The following is an 18983-nucleotide window of genomic DNA, read 5'->3' on the forward strand; positions in this document are numbered from 1 at the left end:
GACATCCAGCGATCACGCCACCGCCATTGATGCGGCTCAGCAGTAGCGTCGGCCGAGGAAATAGTCGTGCGAGTGACATACCAGGACACGGCCGTAAGTGGCCCATTGTGGCCAGTTGCCTCCATTGTGTGGCCCGGCCGCCCATTGTGCAGGCTAGCTGACCTCACGTGTCTTTAGATTTGCCTGGATTTAGACGCGAGACTTCTAGAAAGTTTTACAACGCTAAAGTTAAGCATACTTTTGACGAGTAGATCTATCCAGAAACATAAGTAAGTGCTTTGCGAGTTTACCACGCTCTGCGTAAAAGGGTAAAGTTTTCCTGAATTCAGCAAAAAACAGTTATAAAACTGTCAAGTAAACGCGCTCATTACATAATATAAATAAACAATAAACCAGTGAGCAGTGACAAGGCTTCATCAGTAACCCAGTGCGCTGCATGAGCTAAATTGAATTAGTTTCGCGTGTCTTGCGCAATGCCCCGTCACGTTCCAGTAAGGGCTGCGCGTTGGTTCGTTGACATTGCTTCATAGCGTGGCGGATATGCCCGAAACGTGATCTTATAATGGCTTTACGTGAAGGAAATTTACCTATTTGTAAAGGGATATTTAGTAGAGTCGTTAAGGAGGGTTATCTTTTTGGTGATGAGGGCTTTAGGAAGCTTAACATTAGAGACGTTTTGAAGATGTATTAAGCTAAAAAAATGCACTGTGATTATGACTTTTAGACTTGGACAGAGATATTTAGCGCATGGCATTTATTGCCAGAAGCTTGGGCTATGTGATCATGTTTAAACGAATGGTTACTCATTTATTTTACGGCAGAAATCAGCAGGAATCTCTACGGTCTCTACTTTTTTTCCTCACCCATTCAGAAACCAATACGATTTTCCGGAAACTAGGTAGGTATGTGCACGTAACCTTGCCCTGTTGGCATTCACGGATATGATACAAGTTACAAGCATGAATGAGTGTTATTCATCAGCAAATGAACGCGGAACGACAATACTGATCAATATAATCGATGAAATGCATTCGATGCATGATAACTCGCACGATTATCGAGCTTCCGATAGTTTTTGTGCTGAAACCAATCGGTTCGATTCCGCGTGTTACAGATTCAGGAAATTCCATTTCAGACACGAAATCAAGATCATTGTTTTGTACGTATTTTATACTACACCTATGTATTATTTTATGAAGTTTTCAGGGTGGAATTTAAGTCGATATTTAAGACTAGCTGGTGCCCGCGACTTCGTCTGCGCAGGTTTAGTATTTCGAACAATATGTTTACAAATTGTAGCCTATGTGTTATTCTGATGTATAAGCTATATTATTGTAAAGTTTCATTAAAATCCATTCAATAGTTTTTGCGTGAAAGAGTAACAAACATCCATACATCCATACATACAAACTTTCGCGTTTATAATATTAAGTAGGATATGTGTTTTACATAACAGGGTGATTCTTCGAGACCGAGTGTTTTTGACTCATTGATCTGGCTCAATTTTTTTTTGCTCTTAGACCTAAATTGACGTAATAGTTTGACCCAGTGCCTTATGTGCAATATCATATATCGAAGGCATCGAATTGCATCACGTAGATTAGGATTTAAAAGGTGCTGATTAATTGCTGGGCCAGATTAATTGTGACAGTACAGATTAATGATACTTCCTTTATTTTTCCAATGATCTTTATCATAAAACTAGCCGTTTCCCCGCGGTTTCACCCGCATCCCGTGGGAGCTATTGCCCGCACCGGGATTAAATATAGCCTATGTTACTCGCAGATAATATAGCTTTCTAATGGTGAAAGAATATTTAAAATCGGTCCAGTCGTTTTTGAGTTTATCCATTACAACCAAACAAACAAACAAACAAAGTTTTCCACTTTATAATATTAGTATAGATAGTATAGATTTTACCAAATATTGAAATAATTACTCCTATTACTACTTAATTTATCACTTTTTTTGGCTGACACAAGAAAATAATTATGAATTAATTAAACAGTAACGCTTTCATTCAAATTAATCATTTATTAAACCTCTTACGGTTGTTAAATCACACTAGCTTCAACGCTATAATAATTATATGAAATGGTAAACTTATCTTAATAACACAAAACAAAAACGAATCTTAGCTTAAAACAAAAATAAAATTCACCGAAATCAGACTTAATTTTTCAGTACGATAGGAACTCTAAGCTTGAGATAGTAGAAAACTAATTAATATCCTACCTAAATTAATAAAAAATATTAAATTTTTCATTGGATTTATATTTTCTAAATCGACACTAAAATGTTTACTTCCATCTCTTAAAAAAGTATCTATTGATCGAAAATCAGGTTAGATCTCCCAAACTTGCAGAACGCTGAAGAATTAAATTTGAGTTTTTCAGGAACTTTTATGAAAATGAATCAGACGTTGAGATTAATTTCTCCTATCAGTAGTTTTTTGTTTTCTTCTTTCCTGCGTATATAGTTTTGTCTATTCCTTCTTGTTTTTCTTTCCATAATGCTTCATTATTATTTATTCTGTCATATCTTCTCTTATCCGCTAGTCTTTTTTCTTAGTATTTCTTCTCTTGTTTATAATTTTCGTTATGAAATTTTGAAATTATGGATCTAAAAAAATATAAAGCTATTCTAGCGACAGAAATTGAACTTCAGAATAAAAACCAACAGCTTTATTTTTTTGTATTCCTTACTTAAGTAATCTTATTGAAATTAAAAAATAAGTATAATTATTTCCACGGTATTTGAACAAAAAACAATGCACTAGAAGCCAACACAAATTAACAAATAAGTATACAAACTACAATTAAGAAATGTCTTCAGACATACCTGTAACATATGCCCGAATTTGAATGAAATCTAATTCATATGTCCCGCTCAAATTCATCTGGCTTTAAGAGCCAGATGAATCCAGACTAATGGGGGACAGAAAAATGAGGAATTCGCATATTATCAAATCCTGCTCCTTTATTTATAAACGTAAAGCATCAAACATGCAATTAATGTTAGCAAAACCATCTCATAAGACACTTTGCCTTGGCAACAAAACGATAGCAGATACACACTATCAGTTAATTAAGACAGATTGATATGACTACTTGCCTTACAAACACCAGATGACAACTTGCAATCGTATTTTTTTGGAAAAATACGTCCGCTCACGAGCACTCACTGTCACCGTTCGGTGCTGACCGGTGCGATCACTTACAAGTAAATATTACTTTTTCAAATATTTTTTATTTACGTATAGATAATGATTGAACAAATCGAGCCAGCTTAATGATGAATTTAGTCGGGGACAATTTTTAAATTTATGTAATTATGAAAATACACCATTTTCTTTTATTTAAATGTTAAAATATTAAGAAACACATATTTAAAGATCATTTGGATTCATTAGTTTTATTGTAACGCGACCGTAGCTCGCAGAAAGTTAAATAATGCAGCAAAAACCGGCGTTGGGACACACCAGATTAATTAGGTTTTACTGTTTTCTGCTAACTTAATTATAGTTTTTTTTTATAAATTCTAATTAGTTACATGAGGCGTCGATAGACCTTTACCTTTTACATAAAACCTGAAACTTTCATTCCAATCGAATGATATTTTCATATGTTCTTCGGTCAAAAACACGTAAAAACTGTGTTTCGAAGAATCACCCAACATTCCCTCCTAATTTTGTGACTACAAAGTAACTTACAATCAATTTAATGATCAGCTTTCCATGTCAAAGTTTACAATAGGTGTTGAGAGTTACATTGTCTATGTCTCACGATGCGCCCGCGCCCGTGGCGTGGAAACTGCGCGCGCGCCGCTTTCTAGCCTTGTTAGTTTTCACCTCAATCAGGTGTTGCTTGGAAAATCTGCCATGAGGCAGGAAATACGCGAAGTATTAAGTGTGTAATGTAGTTTACTGCGCTTTGATATGTAGGTCAGATTTTTTTGCTTCTTCTTGAAAAATAAAAAGCATTTGTTTGCTTGTGTCATTTTGATTAACAGCTACATTAATTTCGTATTCCTCTAGTTATTAATAAGAATTTTGCATTTTCAATTAAGCATAGTTGTAGAAATAGAGCCAATTTTTGTGGAATAATTATGCCATTAAAATAGTTTTGGCGCCCAACGAGGGACCATAAGTTTACTTATTTCCCTCTCATTTAAAAAGACATCAGTACACAGAACATCTATAACAGCAGGTAGGAATCTAAGTTGCAGGTACTTTTCTCGTATTTGAAGTAATTAAGTTTTTATAAGAAATCAAATGAATCCTCCCTACTGTGGGCTAGCAGCGTAAAGGACTATCAAACTCACTGTTTAAAACTCATCCTATTCCTTCTGAAGCCCTTTATGTACCAGCGCCGCGGTAACTCGAACTTCGAACAATCTCGCAGCCCAAAAAGTGAGTTATGTTTTTAATACTGCGATTAATACTACGTGGGACTTCTGCCATAGCACTTGTATTATGCCAAGCGCGAGTCGGCGCGGATCAACACAACACAGATTGGTCACGGTCTCGTGGAACAAACGCTTGACATTGCCGCGACCAAAGAGAAAGATACCGGAACAATAACTTAGCTATTACTTAGCTGTGTTATGTAAAACTGTGGGGAATTCGTGTTTGGAGTTTATGAGGTGTAAATGGGCCTAAGTTTTTGTGCTACTTATGTAGTGTTCTTTCGTTTAACGGAACCTAAGTATGCGAGATCTTGACAAGCATATGAACAACTAAGATTTCAGCATGATTTGAGCTAGATTGTATGAATCTGTTAATAATTTTTACTTTAGTGGGCTTTAATACCTTTTTAATGAGTTTCATACGTCGTAGCGAATTAATACTGGCACTAAAATTGCATGGCTGTTATATTTTAATCACTTTTATTTAGCAATTCCTTTATTTCCCAAAAAAAAGTATAAAAATGGTATACACTCGAAGGCAAAAAAATAGGGACACCATTTAATGTTACTTAAAATCAGGTACCTAAAGAGTCATAATCTGCAATTAAGTGTAAAACGCGTGGATGGTAGCGCATCGCCGGCTGTGTTGCTCACGCGCCGGATGTTTTGTTACAACACGCTTAGGATGCATCCATTATGGCCTCCGATGGCAATGCATGGCATGGATGTCTTACTCAATTTGCTTATAAAACAAGTCATTTTTCGGGTCGATGATTTTAAACCGCTTTTTGGAGCTGGATAAGTCCAATTGAAAGTTTCTTTTCTTATGTTAATGGTAAATGTACCAACAATTAGCGAAATATATGTGACCAAATATGTATAACAATACTCCGTTGCAATAAACTATATTTTGTTTAAAGGGCTAAGTACTGACTGTCTTCGGCTGACGCCTGTTGGGGCTGTGGGATTGTCTGAATGAATTACCGCCACCATGGAGCAGTTTGGGATCAAGGGTGGAACAAGCTAGGGATTTGATTTGAATATATAATTATTTTAGACAAATGACCTCCAGCTGTGGGTGCCGCGGGTTTCCTCGCTGGATCCATCGAGGAAAATAATAGCGGATTCCAACCTCAACTTGTAATTAACCTTCTGGTATTAATTGTCACCATATATACCCATGGTCTATTCGACAGTCCGATTACCGGTAGTTTGCAAGCGGCCGCTGTTATAGTTGACCTAGTAGGCTGTGCGCACGCGCATCCTTGTGCCACATAGTGTTTGCGCAAGTCAGCTGAGATGAAGAGAAGTTAGCGTCTTCAGTAATAAGCTGGTGGTACCAGTTTATTGCATATTGCAGGCGTTGTGGGGAAATATGCTATTAGTTTGTTCAGTTTATTAGCAGTGTTACTCTAAACGTGGTTATGTCTCTTGGTTTTGTGTAAAAACCTCAATCTCAGAGGTAGAAGTTATCTTTGCAAAATTGTAGTAAAGCGCAGAAAAAAAAAGATCAGAGGTCTCTTTTTGAAACCCTTGATGGTGGACGGTATATAAGTCAGGATACAATAGAAGCTTTTTTACCCCATAGGTATATATGAAAGGAAATTCATCCAAGGTGACTTGCGTGTCGGAACTAAATTATTCTAAGAAATATAGAATGTAACACGAGTGACTAAGAAGTTACATATTGCAGTGTGGCCTTGCTCTGAGTTACATTTTAACTGCAGAGTCTAATATAGGAATCTGAAGACAATAGATCGAAGTTATAAACTAGGTATCCTATATCCACGTTGGTCAAGTGGTCGCAAAGTAAGACTGCTGATCAAGGGACTCGGATAGGATTCCCGGTTTGAGTCGAAATTGCTATGTGGTGGCGCTTATATTTCAGACTTCTAAGTTTCTATGGATACAGTCGAAAATTTACACGTGGTGCTGGTATAAATAATATAAAGACCGAATTTCATAATATAGTCAACTCAACTAATTATTGTGAAGGGCTTACCTTGGCATCATTAATAAAATTAGAAACCCTTTCAGTTGATTGGACAAAATGAAAAGGAAAGAAAACTCAGTTAAAGAAAATTGTACTTGATCAGGTCACTGGGATACAAAGTGATAATTTCCGTTCGTCTGAATGGAAACTCTTCGATTTCCCGTTTTCTCTGAATGGCTATATCGACTGAGTTACTGGCAATAATTGAATGCCCCCAGACCCTGTGTCTTTTGACTGTTGAATAGAAAAAGTTTGAATGGATCGTTAATCTCCAATTTTACAGATGTCCAATTCTTAAAGCTCTCCCAATTTCCTTGTAAAATATGACGTAAAGAAATTAACTTGAGAAAAGTTACAGGTATTTCAAATTCTACGAAGATTTTAAAACACTTAGGTAATTTAAATGGATATGAAAATAACAAAATCATCATTAAATAAATATAATGTGATCGTGATTCGAAATAGTAAGTCCGAATGTTCGCAATGATTTCGTCGTTCAATATATTCGCCACATCCGCTATAGAAAGGAAAATTTCGTCTTAGCCAATGAAGGACGATCCTAATAATCGGCCACTGCGAAGGTACACTCACATTCAAAATATACCTACAGTAATTTGGATAGCCGTGGCGCATTGGCACCCATCTTATGTTTTAGGTAGTCCCTAATGATACCTAAGTAGATGGCAATTTGCCACCAGCGATCCACACACACAGGGTAGGCCAACGGCATTTTTTTTGTGAACCATTGTAAAGTAAGGAAGGTAAATATGAATAGAATAAAATTTATAACGAAGCTATGTGAAACCCACCATGAAACTTCATAAGGGCTTCTTGCCCTTCCTTAATGTAAATCTCCCATTATTTACCATATGAGGAAACCTTGACAGTGCAAGAGTTTCCGCAGATGCAATAAAATCTAAGGCCAGTAACACACGATAAACCAGAGACGTGGGTACCGCCAGACAGACAGTCGCGTCATGCACTTATGTTATATCATTGTTGTAAGATATTGTACTCGCCAGTACTCACGTGTACACTCGCAATCAAAACCGACACAAGCGTGACTCGCAGTCAGCATAAAGTCTAATGTGGTAAGGAACCATTTGCTATATTTTATACATGACTAGCGATCCGCTACGCACGGGATAACAGTATATCCCCACTATTTAATGGATGTTATTATACATATAAACGTTCCTCTTCAATCAATTTTTTTATTAAAAAAAACCGCATCAAAATCCATTGTGTAGTTTCGAAGATTTAAGCGTGCAATAGGGACAGAAAAAGCGACTTTGTTTTATACTATGAATTGACGAATGGTGAAGTGATTAAGAAACTTGCATTCTAAAGCACGAAAGCATTCCCAATGCTTTTCCTAACATTTCATGTTTTGAAGCCGAGCGTGATTTGATTTCGCCAATATTTCAATAGTAAACGCAAGGAATATTTCTAAGTAAATAGATATAATTATCTAGGTTACATGCGTGACTTGATTGACGTGCATTGTGTGCTCCATTTGTAGTTTTAATTCTCATTTTTATGTACTCATTGACATAGAAAATCAATGAAGTATTTTTATTCTTCAACTAAAGAAGAAATGCAGATATTGAGGGAATTCCAGTGAAAGATGAAGACATTATTATGCGTACGAACGAACAATATGCTAATAATAGCAAGTAGCTTGAAAATAATAGCGTAAATAAACATGGCAAATCAATAAGCACTAACTTATCATTGGCTTCAACTCTACCCGTCAATCTAATAAGGTGAAACTTTCAAGTGTTGCGTGCAAAAAGCGTAAAACCCACACTGTAATGTGCTATAATTCATTCAATTCAAACATTGTTTTCACAGACAAATATCTATTCGCAATTCCCTACATATTCACGCTCCATGGAGTACAACCGTTATACACGGGAAGGAAAATAAATTGGAAAACTTTTTAATATTAGCCTAAGCTCATGGCGAAACCAATAGTGGATATAATCAAAAATGATTTTATCTGACTAAATTTTAGAACCATTTATTTTAAAGCTTTATAACTGTCCCATATTTTCTGCCTGCCAATTCATATGCATGTCACTGCGCAGCATAACCCCGTCCTATCGCAAATTGCTCAATGATCCAATAACGCGTCCCCTCCCCCGCGCCGCGCGCCTCTCCCAGATCTTAGTGTCACTTGATACTTCTAGAAATGGGCTGGTTACATCTCAGCTTCAGATTTGACTGGATATCAGTGATATAATGGAGACTGAGATTAGGTACGCGTTTAAGTGGTAGGTATTTTAAGAGATCGCTAAATGACGAGTACATTTCAGAAAGGAGTCATCCTTGGCATGACGAAAAAAATAAAATACTTAATAGTGAAACAGGATAATTATGGAATAATGAGGATTATGTTAATGGCTGGATGGATGTTGGGTACTCGTAAGATAGCATTAGACAGAGAAGTAAGTATGGGAGAAGAAGACATGATGGCTCGACCACAAATAAAATTGAGAAAAAGGGATGATGAATTTAAGTAAAAATAAAGAACATTTCCAGTTCAACGAATTGAATATTGAATTTACGAAGTTTTTATAACAAAAGCGTACGTAACTTTTATACCCTTCAAGGAGTTCAAGAGAAAGCCTTTCACAAACATCGGGTAAGGTACAAACACACGTTTAAATATTAACTAGTCGACGACAGAGACAGCTGGTGAGCCCTCACGCTAATCGTTAACTTTGCTGAGGTTAAGGTTATTATTGTTACGGTTAAAACGGTTATTAAGTTAATAAGGGTTTGGAAAATTGTCGACAGGAAGTTATAGAATAAATAACGAATAGCTTGACCTCTTTTTTCTGTCTTCCGTAGATTTTACAGGACTTTACTATAGAGGCATAGAACACTACAATTGACTTAAGTATAAGTACCTACCGAATCATAGGGGTACCGAATGTTTTGTGCAGTTGACAGCTGTTAGCTTTTAAAGGAATATACCCCTCGTTCTTTCTGATTGATAACAACTGTCAACTGCTTCCCATAAACGGTCGGGGGTCCTATAAGAATGTTTAAGACAAGGGATGGCATGACGTATGGAACGAGAATCCTTCTAGTGACATGTAAATCTAGAAACTAAACTGTGTCTCTCAAATGCAGTGTCAGCCAGTGTCTAAGTATAAAGTAAAGTAAAAGGTGTCAATTACCAGGTAGCAGTGTATCATTGACAACACAGTCACGTGTCACTTACACTTTCATTTCGATATCGAACTAATATCTGAGTCTCAGTGGCATATAATGAAGCTTTCACTTATTGCATTGCGCATCAATTAATTTACTTATCTACTTATACTATAGTATAGATAGATAAAAGCTCAAAAACTACTGAACCAATTTGAAAAATTGTTTCACTGTTGGAAAGCTCCAGTCTTACCAAATGACATAGGCTATATTTTATCGCAGTACGGGCAGTAGTTCCCACGGGACAAGGGTAAAACCTTGGGAAAATGGCTAGAAGAATATAAGTTACCGTTGATCATTCTGCCCACTGAAACATCTTAATTTTGACATTGATAACTAGTAAGAAATCATTCAAAAAGAGAACTTATGGAGATTCTTGTCATCTGCGTAGGACCCACTTTTATGAACCGTGCAAACTATCTTGACATTCATAAACTCTTTTTGTAACACACAATTGATTGAGTATAATGAGAAACTGATGCCCTTTATAAACAAAACTGCAGTATTGCCCTTGGCAGCCAACACGCTAGTAGCTGAACTAGGAGCGGAAGACGGACAGACAGAGAAAGCGCCGGTTCCTATTAGCAATGCACCGCTAACTGATACATATCGCTCAACTACGTGTGGAACACTTTTGTAGAGTTTTTTATTGGTAAACATTGTATGACAAACGATTTTTTTAAATAGGGGCGATAGGTGAAATTTTAAGCAGGTTAGTCTTTGGTCTCTTCGATTTTATTTAGGGATGAATGGAATTTCTCAGGGTTTCCACCCTCAGATGCTGACTTGATAACTATTTAAAGATACTTAACCATCTGGGAAGTAGATGGTCCTTCAAAAAAAAAATGTTAACATGACTTCATAAAAGAATAAAAGATTCCGAGGAATTGAGAACCTCCTCCTTTTTTGGGAAGTCGCCAAGTCGGTTAATAAATTAAAGCACTTATTTAATCTAAAAACGGTGGCTTTTACAAAAAGTTCCGAGAACTTTAAACATGTAGTTTAGAAGTTCTAGGGAAACCTCTCACGGACCTTGATACTGATCGATTTGATTGATACGTTTCCAATGCGCTTTAGTTAATCAGTCCATCAATCATTTTGTAATTTACCCTTGAATGGCTTTTTGTTCAAAGAATTTGCTTAATGTACCAGGATTATAAGTTTCTGAGAAAAACTACTTGAAAGGGCTTTCAGGCGATGATGATGGACATCGTTTTATCACTTATCAGACATACAGGGTTTGGAGATTTATCCACTCTTTTCGATTTTGAGTAGCCAGTTCCTGTCCCTCCAGCCCAGATCAGTTGTAGTTTCCTTGACATATGACCATCTAAAGGTGGTAGGCGAGCTGGCCGTCTCCTTTTTGTGTATTTTTGGGAAATGACTCTTTTACAATAATAATTCTTGCGTAATTTTGTTCTCTCTAAGATTAAAGATCAGAGAAAGTTTTACGTGGTCACATTACACATTACATCACATGATATCCTACTGTATTTTTTTTAACGTTTGGTTTTCCCAGCTTCTGTGGCAATCGCGTACATTACCAAAGAGTTAATCTATTCGCCTTTGAGAATAAAAACCGGTTATTTATTTAACTGCTTAGTAATTTGTGAGTTGAACTAGGTGGCTGGCACTGTCCTTCAACATCGAATTTATTGGAGAGGTCACATCAAACCGGGCCAAATTTAGTCACCCTTCACTCTAAGTACCTACCTAAATGACCACAAAACCTTTTGCATAGTTTAAATTAAATGAATAAATTATAAAACAAATTTTACAACGTCTTCAGACATCAAATCTCATAAGCTTAGTGATTTAGGTGATAACATTAATTCACGAATCTTGGCAGCAACTTATAACTTAATTCATGACAATATTTCATCACCAGTGGACTTTAACATCTCTAAAAGTTGATAAAAACATTAGCCCTGTCAGATTATTTTAATTTTTGGATTAGTTTAACTAAGATCCAAAGTAATTTTAGACCAATAACACTTTAAAGTTCATAGCAAAACCTTTTTGTTAGCACGCCACATTCTGAGCTGGCGTACTTAAGAACGGAAGCCACTTACTGCCTACTCCTGTTGCATAGTCTATGGTCGTTGCAACACCTGCAAGGAGGCGGGGCAACGTGACGTCACACTGCGTATGACCAGTGAGTAGTGACGAAGAAGGTGGCATATGGGTTTGGATTGTTTTAGAAACGCTTCTATGAGATGGGTAAATATGGACGACCATTACAGACATTAAATAAATATCATAAACAGACTTAAATACTTATTTACGAAATAAAAAAAATAGCTCCAATAAATGCCAACAGTTGATCTCTGAGATATTCGAAATTTAGGGGAAAATGTCTTTGAGAGATGCAATTGTACAGGTTACTTATAAAAATTTGAAAATCCCCTATAAAATTGCGGTCCCCCATTTACATAAATATTGACATCTCAAGATGAAGGTGCTATAGCAAGAAAATTGTCATTTGGCCTAATTTGAATGAATATTTTAACCCTGCCTACCTTCCCTGCAAGATGGCGCGACGTACAATTGCGTGGCAACATGTCACAGTCCCGTGTCATTCGATGTGTATCGCCTATTGTGTATTGTGACCCGAAGCCAACACCTCCACAATATGCGAGGCATATTAGACTCGGAGACTCGTAGATGTTTCTTGCTAGCGCGTCTGTGGTCGATGGCTGATATGTTGCTGTTTTGGAATAATTTTGAGCTGGTTTTTATCTAATGTTCTTGTATTGATTTTGTCTAATTGTGTTTATCTACTAGGTCTCATTTGTAGGTGAGGTAAATCGGATTTATATCAAGAAAGGATGTGTGTCTATGGAATGTTATCTATGTCAGACCCTACCAAAATTCCTAACAATGTTTAGTGGTGTCAAAGCAATTCAGGGAAGTCATAAAATTAATTGTTATAATATTAAAGATGGTATGTGGCTATGGGTAGGTATATAATATATCTGTACTATTATATCCGTAATATCTTTTCACTAATAAAACCTAATCATGGCTGTCTGCTCTAGGCTATACTTTATGAGCCTTTCTACAAAACTAGCGACACTGTGGGTAGAAGCTATAGTCATTAAAAACTAGATAATCTGAATACACAGTAATTTTATTATGCAAATAACACAGAATATGCTGTGCCGTGAATGATGAAACGCGTAGAAAGCGAAAGTGACGTTATGGAGCGAAACATGTTTGCAAAAAATATTTGCAACAGTTTTCGTTTAGCAAACACATTCAAAGAAGTTTCTTTTGTGCGAAATGGCCTTAACTTTAGGAATGTTCCATAGAAATACTCGCAAAGTCATCAATGAAACTGAACAATCGTTTTGTAGAAAATTTGAAATTACTTTACCTAAATAAAGAGTTATTAATGATCCTTGATGATAAATGATGCAGAGGTGTACACAAGTATAAAGTAAGTAGGTAATTAAGCAATGAAAAGTCTTTAAGAACTAAACAAAAATTTTACCGCTTGTGGAAAAAAACCTAATGGTTGTCAGAATGAGCAGCATTTCGTAACAGAAGCCATGGACAGTCTATTGAATAAAGTCGATCTCCAAATGAAGAGAAGATTGAAAATGTGATATAAGTTTAAAGATTTGAAACTTATATAACCCTAAACGCTTAAACATTGCCTAAAGCCATAAATACTTAATTTGAAAACATCGATCTGGGCAATAAACAAATCGATAAAGATAAAACATAGAATAGAAACAAAAAAAATGAATGAAAAAAATTGAAATCGCATCTCTATTACAGTACAGAACAAAACAGCACCTAATGATAATAATTGAGCATCTAAATCTGTATGATCATCACATCATGCGCGCACGCAACCTCACTCACTGCTTATTGTTCTATTATCGAATTACGTGAGATGTACGTCGAAGGCACGGGTTGCATCTCGCTGGTGATTTACGAGAACCTCACAATGGGTATTGATGTGAGATTTGATAAGGATAATCATTTGTCTTAGAAAGTGGAACACCAATTTGGAGATAACGTAGTAAACAAAACATAAGAAAAACCAAAGGCTAAATGAATGAGAGAGGGTTGAAAACTCTGAAAGGGTAGTCGAGAATTAAAACTCCTACTCATAATAGGGTTCCCAAAAGAATCCTACTATATTTATCTTAAAAGGATAACAGAGATACATTAAATTACTTACAGTGACTAGTAAACGAAAGAAATGCCAAATTGGAAATCTTTTTGCACTTAATATCTGACATAAGTTAGCTGATTACAAGTCAACAAAACCGGTTGATTTCGCAACAGTCCTAGGCCCTAAGCCTACATTCATGGCCGAGACATTCCATCTACTAGAGTTAAGTAATGTGTTGATTCACGGTGAACTTAGCCATTCCTGTCTCGTGCACGCAAACAACTTATGTCATTTCATGTGTTGTTCTATGTGATTTATGTACCTTTTCGAAATCTTTTTATTTCTTTAAGTAATTACGTATATCCTGTATTTTTGTATAAGCTTTCTGTGCCTTCACTTGATTTAGTCATGGTTAAATACTAAACTGTGTCGAACTATAAGTCGTAGTGGCCTAGTGGGTAAAGAAGCAACCTCTCGAGTATGAGGGGGTGGGTTCAATTCCAGGTCAGGCAAGTACCAATGTAACTTCTTTAAATTTGTATGTACATTCTAAGTATATCTTGGACATTCATAAATTAATAACAGTAATAATGGCAATAATACTGCTTGCCTTTACTGCAAGGTCCTTAATTTCACCAGTTAGGACTTAGGTAGGTTTTTAGGAAGTTATTTACTGCTTCATTATTTAGAAACCTGACCTTTGTTTTACGTTTGTCAACTAATATGACTTCAATGTTATTCATTAAGTTTCAGTTCACGTAACGCGTGTCAATGTTTTTTCTATGGTCTTGAGAATATTCAGAAGGATTTGTTTTGAGGTAAACTCAAGTCAAACGTCAAATAGGAATTTATTTATTTTACTTCTATTTTACAAACAATCGGGCATGAAAGAGGTCAAATCCAGACTGAGGTCAGGACTCACTGACAGATTCCTGATAGAAGGACCTAACTGACCCAGATTCGTCAACAGCACTTAGGTGCAAGGCATTTTCAACTGTAGGCTTAATCATAATAAACTTTTTTAAAACACCCACACAAATGACGTTGCTGAACTATCGATTGGTTCTTGGTACTAACACGGCTTCAGTGGGAATGCTATGGGAATCGGTTAAAAACTTAATGAAGTCTAGAATGTCAGGGCCAGCTGGCTTGACCGTGAGGGGCCAGCCCATGATTAGCTCCACATATGATAAATGACTTGGTCTACCCTACCTGTACCTCCCATCATTTGCACAGTAATGGTCGCACCCTGGTGACGAATCTAAATGCAAGGCAAGAATCGTTGCCTTCCGGGGCTTGGGCATACAGGGGCCGGGTGAATGTTCGAAAGAGTATGTAAAGGGTTGTTATAAGGACAAAGGTAGGGCTTTAGTCTCAAACTCCTGCAAAAAAATCGCAAGTTCACGATCCACCTTCTTCTAGTTGACCTCTGTTGGGGTAAGATAATGCTCATAACAATTCCTATACTTTACGAGGTTATTAAAATCGGAAAATTCTTGAGTGGCATCATCTCATATTATGCAATATTCTAGACAGCATTATAATGCACTTATACACATTTACTTCTTTTGTGCATTTGTTTATGTATTCTATTATATGACTTATATAAATGATGCGTGTCTATTTCTATTGTATTGTTTATATGATCGGTCATCTTCCGATTGTTGTTTTTCATACAATCGAGAAATTATTGCCTTATTTGACTGAACCTATATCACATTCTCATCCCCTGAACTAAGTCACTGTATAATGTCAAATTGAGGTAAGTATACAATATTTAAACAATAATATCCCAGGAATCTATGTCATATGATAAGCGAAATATCCTAAAATGTTTGTAGATACCTAAGGCCTATCAAATATTAAATACGGCATGATTACATACAATCAGATCTTGCCATCAGATGGAGAAGCACCGTTGTGTTAAAGAACGTTACTCCAAATAAAATTGGGTTTAAGGCAGGAGGAAGGTTGATGCAGGTTGACTCTGTGATAAGAACAATATTGCAATACCAGACTGCACTAACAGCACTCACAGACAACAATAGCACGGGTTGCCTAAAACACTTTGACCTTTTACACTAAACTTGCGAAACATTCATTCAGAAGATGAAGAATTGGGTAAAACGTCACATCTAAGTTAAGAAACATTTTATTAAATACATTATTGATTGACTAATAATTTTATTCGTATAATATTAAAAAGCTTTGAATAAATAGGACCCATGAACGCGATGTACGTCTGTCTGTCACATTAGAGTCGGTCGGTGACTCGAGTCAACTAATGTTGTAACTCGGCTAGTGTCCGAGACTCGACTCCGCGTGGTCAAGGCTAGCGAAAGTGCTTAGACACACTTCGCAAACGTAATGCTAACTTTACATATTTTTACATAAGATTAGTCTGTAGATTACCAAGTTTAGTTCATAACCATAGTTAGTAAACGATCATAAACGAGAGAACCTGTGGTAAAATTAAATATAACAATAATCATCATAATGCATTCCTACTATTGATTGCTTGTGCCCGACAGGGTCCATAATTGTGACTAATATCTATAACCTACCAACAACCTGTAATACATTATGGTATGCAATAAAGAATTGAGAATTGAGAATTGAGAATCCACAATACTGTTGGATTGACCAAAGATTTATAAAACGCCGATCTGATGAAATACATATTTAGACATTCTGATGAACAACTGTTGGACCACCGGTTTTAATTTGAATTCTCACTAAAATCAGTGCTTTTGTTTAAGACCTACAAAACCACAGACACATAAGTATAGCTGACTAATTTAAAACAACCCTTATGTAGCGCCGGGGGTTAAAAAGAAAACGTCATCGGTTCGACGAAGCTAACTTTCCTCGAAACTTTTAATAACCTAGTCACGGTTCTTTCCACTCATTATACGTAGAAAGTGCGTTTGTCTTTAAAAGGGCGACTAGCTTCGTCTAAATAATTCACGCGTGTCCTTGCAACATGGCTTCTGAAAGACCGACGCATGCGCCGCGAATGCTTAACTAAGTTCGGTCTTCGGTCTAGTTCGCGGACATTCGGATAACATCGGCGAATTTCTTAAATCAGTACTGTTGTTTTTTCCTTAAATGTTGGGAAATGTTGTCTACGAATGACGATAAAAGCGGATGTGTTATAAATCTATTGTATAAAAAAAAGCCGAATCAAAGTGGTTTTTTAATGAGATACCCATGGTTGGGAAGTTTCAGTATCTATAAGTTACATATGCTTTATTTTCCCGATATCCACAAAAGGGCATTACTTTGCGATTTGGACAATCATTTGAATACATTTGGTATATTGCCAATACCGTATTAATGGTTTGTGTGGCTAACCTTGTATTAATCATTAGGTCTGCGTATAAGTTGATGTTTCATGCAAGAACTCCAAATGTTTTCAGTACCTAATAACAATTAGAGTGGAATGATTAAATGCATTCCTATCCTTCTTAATTATGGTTTAATGTGCTTGTTGGTCCTCTAAAATACAACTGCTGATGCACATGATCATTTGACTAAGGTTATTGTGAAGAGCTACTTAGGTTAAAAACTTGAAACTAACAGAGTTTCTGGAGCTTTTTAAAAGTTGTACAATACTAATTTCTCCCGGAAAACTCGTTTATAATGTCTTAGAACAGCCAAGTATTGTGTTAGTGTTGTTTAATATCTTAATGATTTAGGTTTCCTCTTCACAATGAAATCCTCTTATGCCCGTTTTCACCAACAACCTCTTACCGTTTCCCTATCTAAATGCTACTTTTAGTAAGGATCCCTCCCAATTTGACACCTACCTAAATTCATTTTCACCACACTTGTACATGGATCCCTTAAGTAAGTGACAGATTACTAGTTCTACAAACGATAATGCAAAGTCGATATTTTATCGATAAAATGATTTTTCTGTACTTCTTAAGAAATAAACGTCTATCGAGTATATATTACTAAAGCCTGTGAGTTTTTTTTCTTGTGATGTTATTTTAATTTAACTTAAACTACATTAGGGTGCGTCCACATCTGGCGAATGCGCCGCGAATGCGCAGCACGCGAGCCGATCGCGAGCTGTCCGCGAGCTGCGCGCGTGCATTTTTGTTCGTGCGCCGCTTCTGCGCCGCCCGCGCGCAGCTCGCGCGCGACCTAAGCGCCGCACGCGAGCGGCGCGCAGGCGGCGCGCGACGTCTGCCATCTTCGATAGTACTGAGCCAATATACGGAACTGTAAGGGCGAGAACTGATTGCGCGCAGATCGCGCGCCGCTCGCGCGCTCTATACGAGCCTTGCGTGAGTTGCGCTAAAGAGGCGCACCGAACTATTGCAGTGACTGCACGCGCGCAGCTCGCGGACAGCTCGCGATCGGCTCGCGTGCTGCGCATTCGCGGCGCATTCGCCAGATGTGGACGCACCCTTACGCTATGTTTTATGCAATAAAACAGTAAAGAGGTTTTTCTATAGGTGAATTTTTACCTATGTCATTCGCGCGTTTGTCAAATTGACTGATGTGTATGTGTACATAGAGTGAGGTTAATTTTGGGTTTATTATTGTTGAATAGATAAGTTTATTTTGGCAGAGAAGAGAAAACGAGGATAAACCTTTCTTGCAGAAGAAAAAGACAAGCTAGTGAAATTGCTGACGTCTCATAGAGACACAATATTAAACAAAAAACGGATGGGACCACGAACGAAGCCAAAAACAAAGCTTGGATCCAGTCACAAATAGTTTTAATGCGACAGGAACCCTTTACAGGTAAATGTGAATAATATCTGTGTATAATAATATAGTGTATTAAGATATTGCCGTACAACTGTGTTCTTTGTTTTACTGTCGGCTTCATTGTATTTTTGTTCTCCATGAGTTGATGGATTTAAGTATGGGGTTAAAATTATATATTTATTATATTTATTTAGTTTCAGGTGGTGCGAGAAATTGGAAAGACGTGTAAAAACATGCTGCGACCAGCCCACCTCAAATTGAATTGGTGCAGGAGGATGATGATAATGTTTGGTACATCATATGAGGACTAATATTAAAATATTTGTTTACTATCTTTGTTTTAATTTACATAATTTATTATGTTCAATGTTAGCCTACTTCTTACCTCCAGAGGGTATCCCCTATCACCTAGGAGATAGGCTCCTCCATATTCACCATTTTCGAATCATTGGTATCTACTGCAGTTTTGGTATTTAAGGCCTATTCAAACCTGAGCGATATTCGCTGCCG

At 36.8% G+C, this 18983-nt stretch overlaps 1 protein-coding gene and 1 long non-coding RNA gene across 2 annotated transcripts in view; one reads left to right on the forward strand and one right to left on the reverse strand.

Moving 5' to 3' along the window:
* LOC110383722 (uncharacterized protein) overlaps nucleotides 1–18983 on the reverse strand; it is a 30862-nt gene that overhangs the window by 3958 nt on the left and 7921 nt on the right. The window lies entirely within an intron of this gene.
* LOC135117193 (uncharacterized) lies at nucleotides 18179–18805 on the forward strand. The gene is made up of 2 exons (XR_010276702.1): nucleotides 18179–18506; nucleotides 18668–18805. It is a non-coding gene; the product is annotated as an uncharacterized LOC135117193 (long non-coding RNA).

Source organism: Helicoverpa armigera, chromosome 8 (assembly GCF_030705265.1).
Source record: "Helicoverpa armigera isolate CAAS_96S chromosome 8, ASM3070526v1, whole genome shotgun sequence".
Lineage (NCBI taxonomy): Eukaryota > Metazoa > Arthropoda > Insecta > Lepidoptera > Noctuidae > Helicoverpa > Helicoverpa armigera.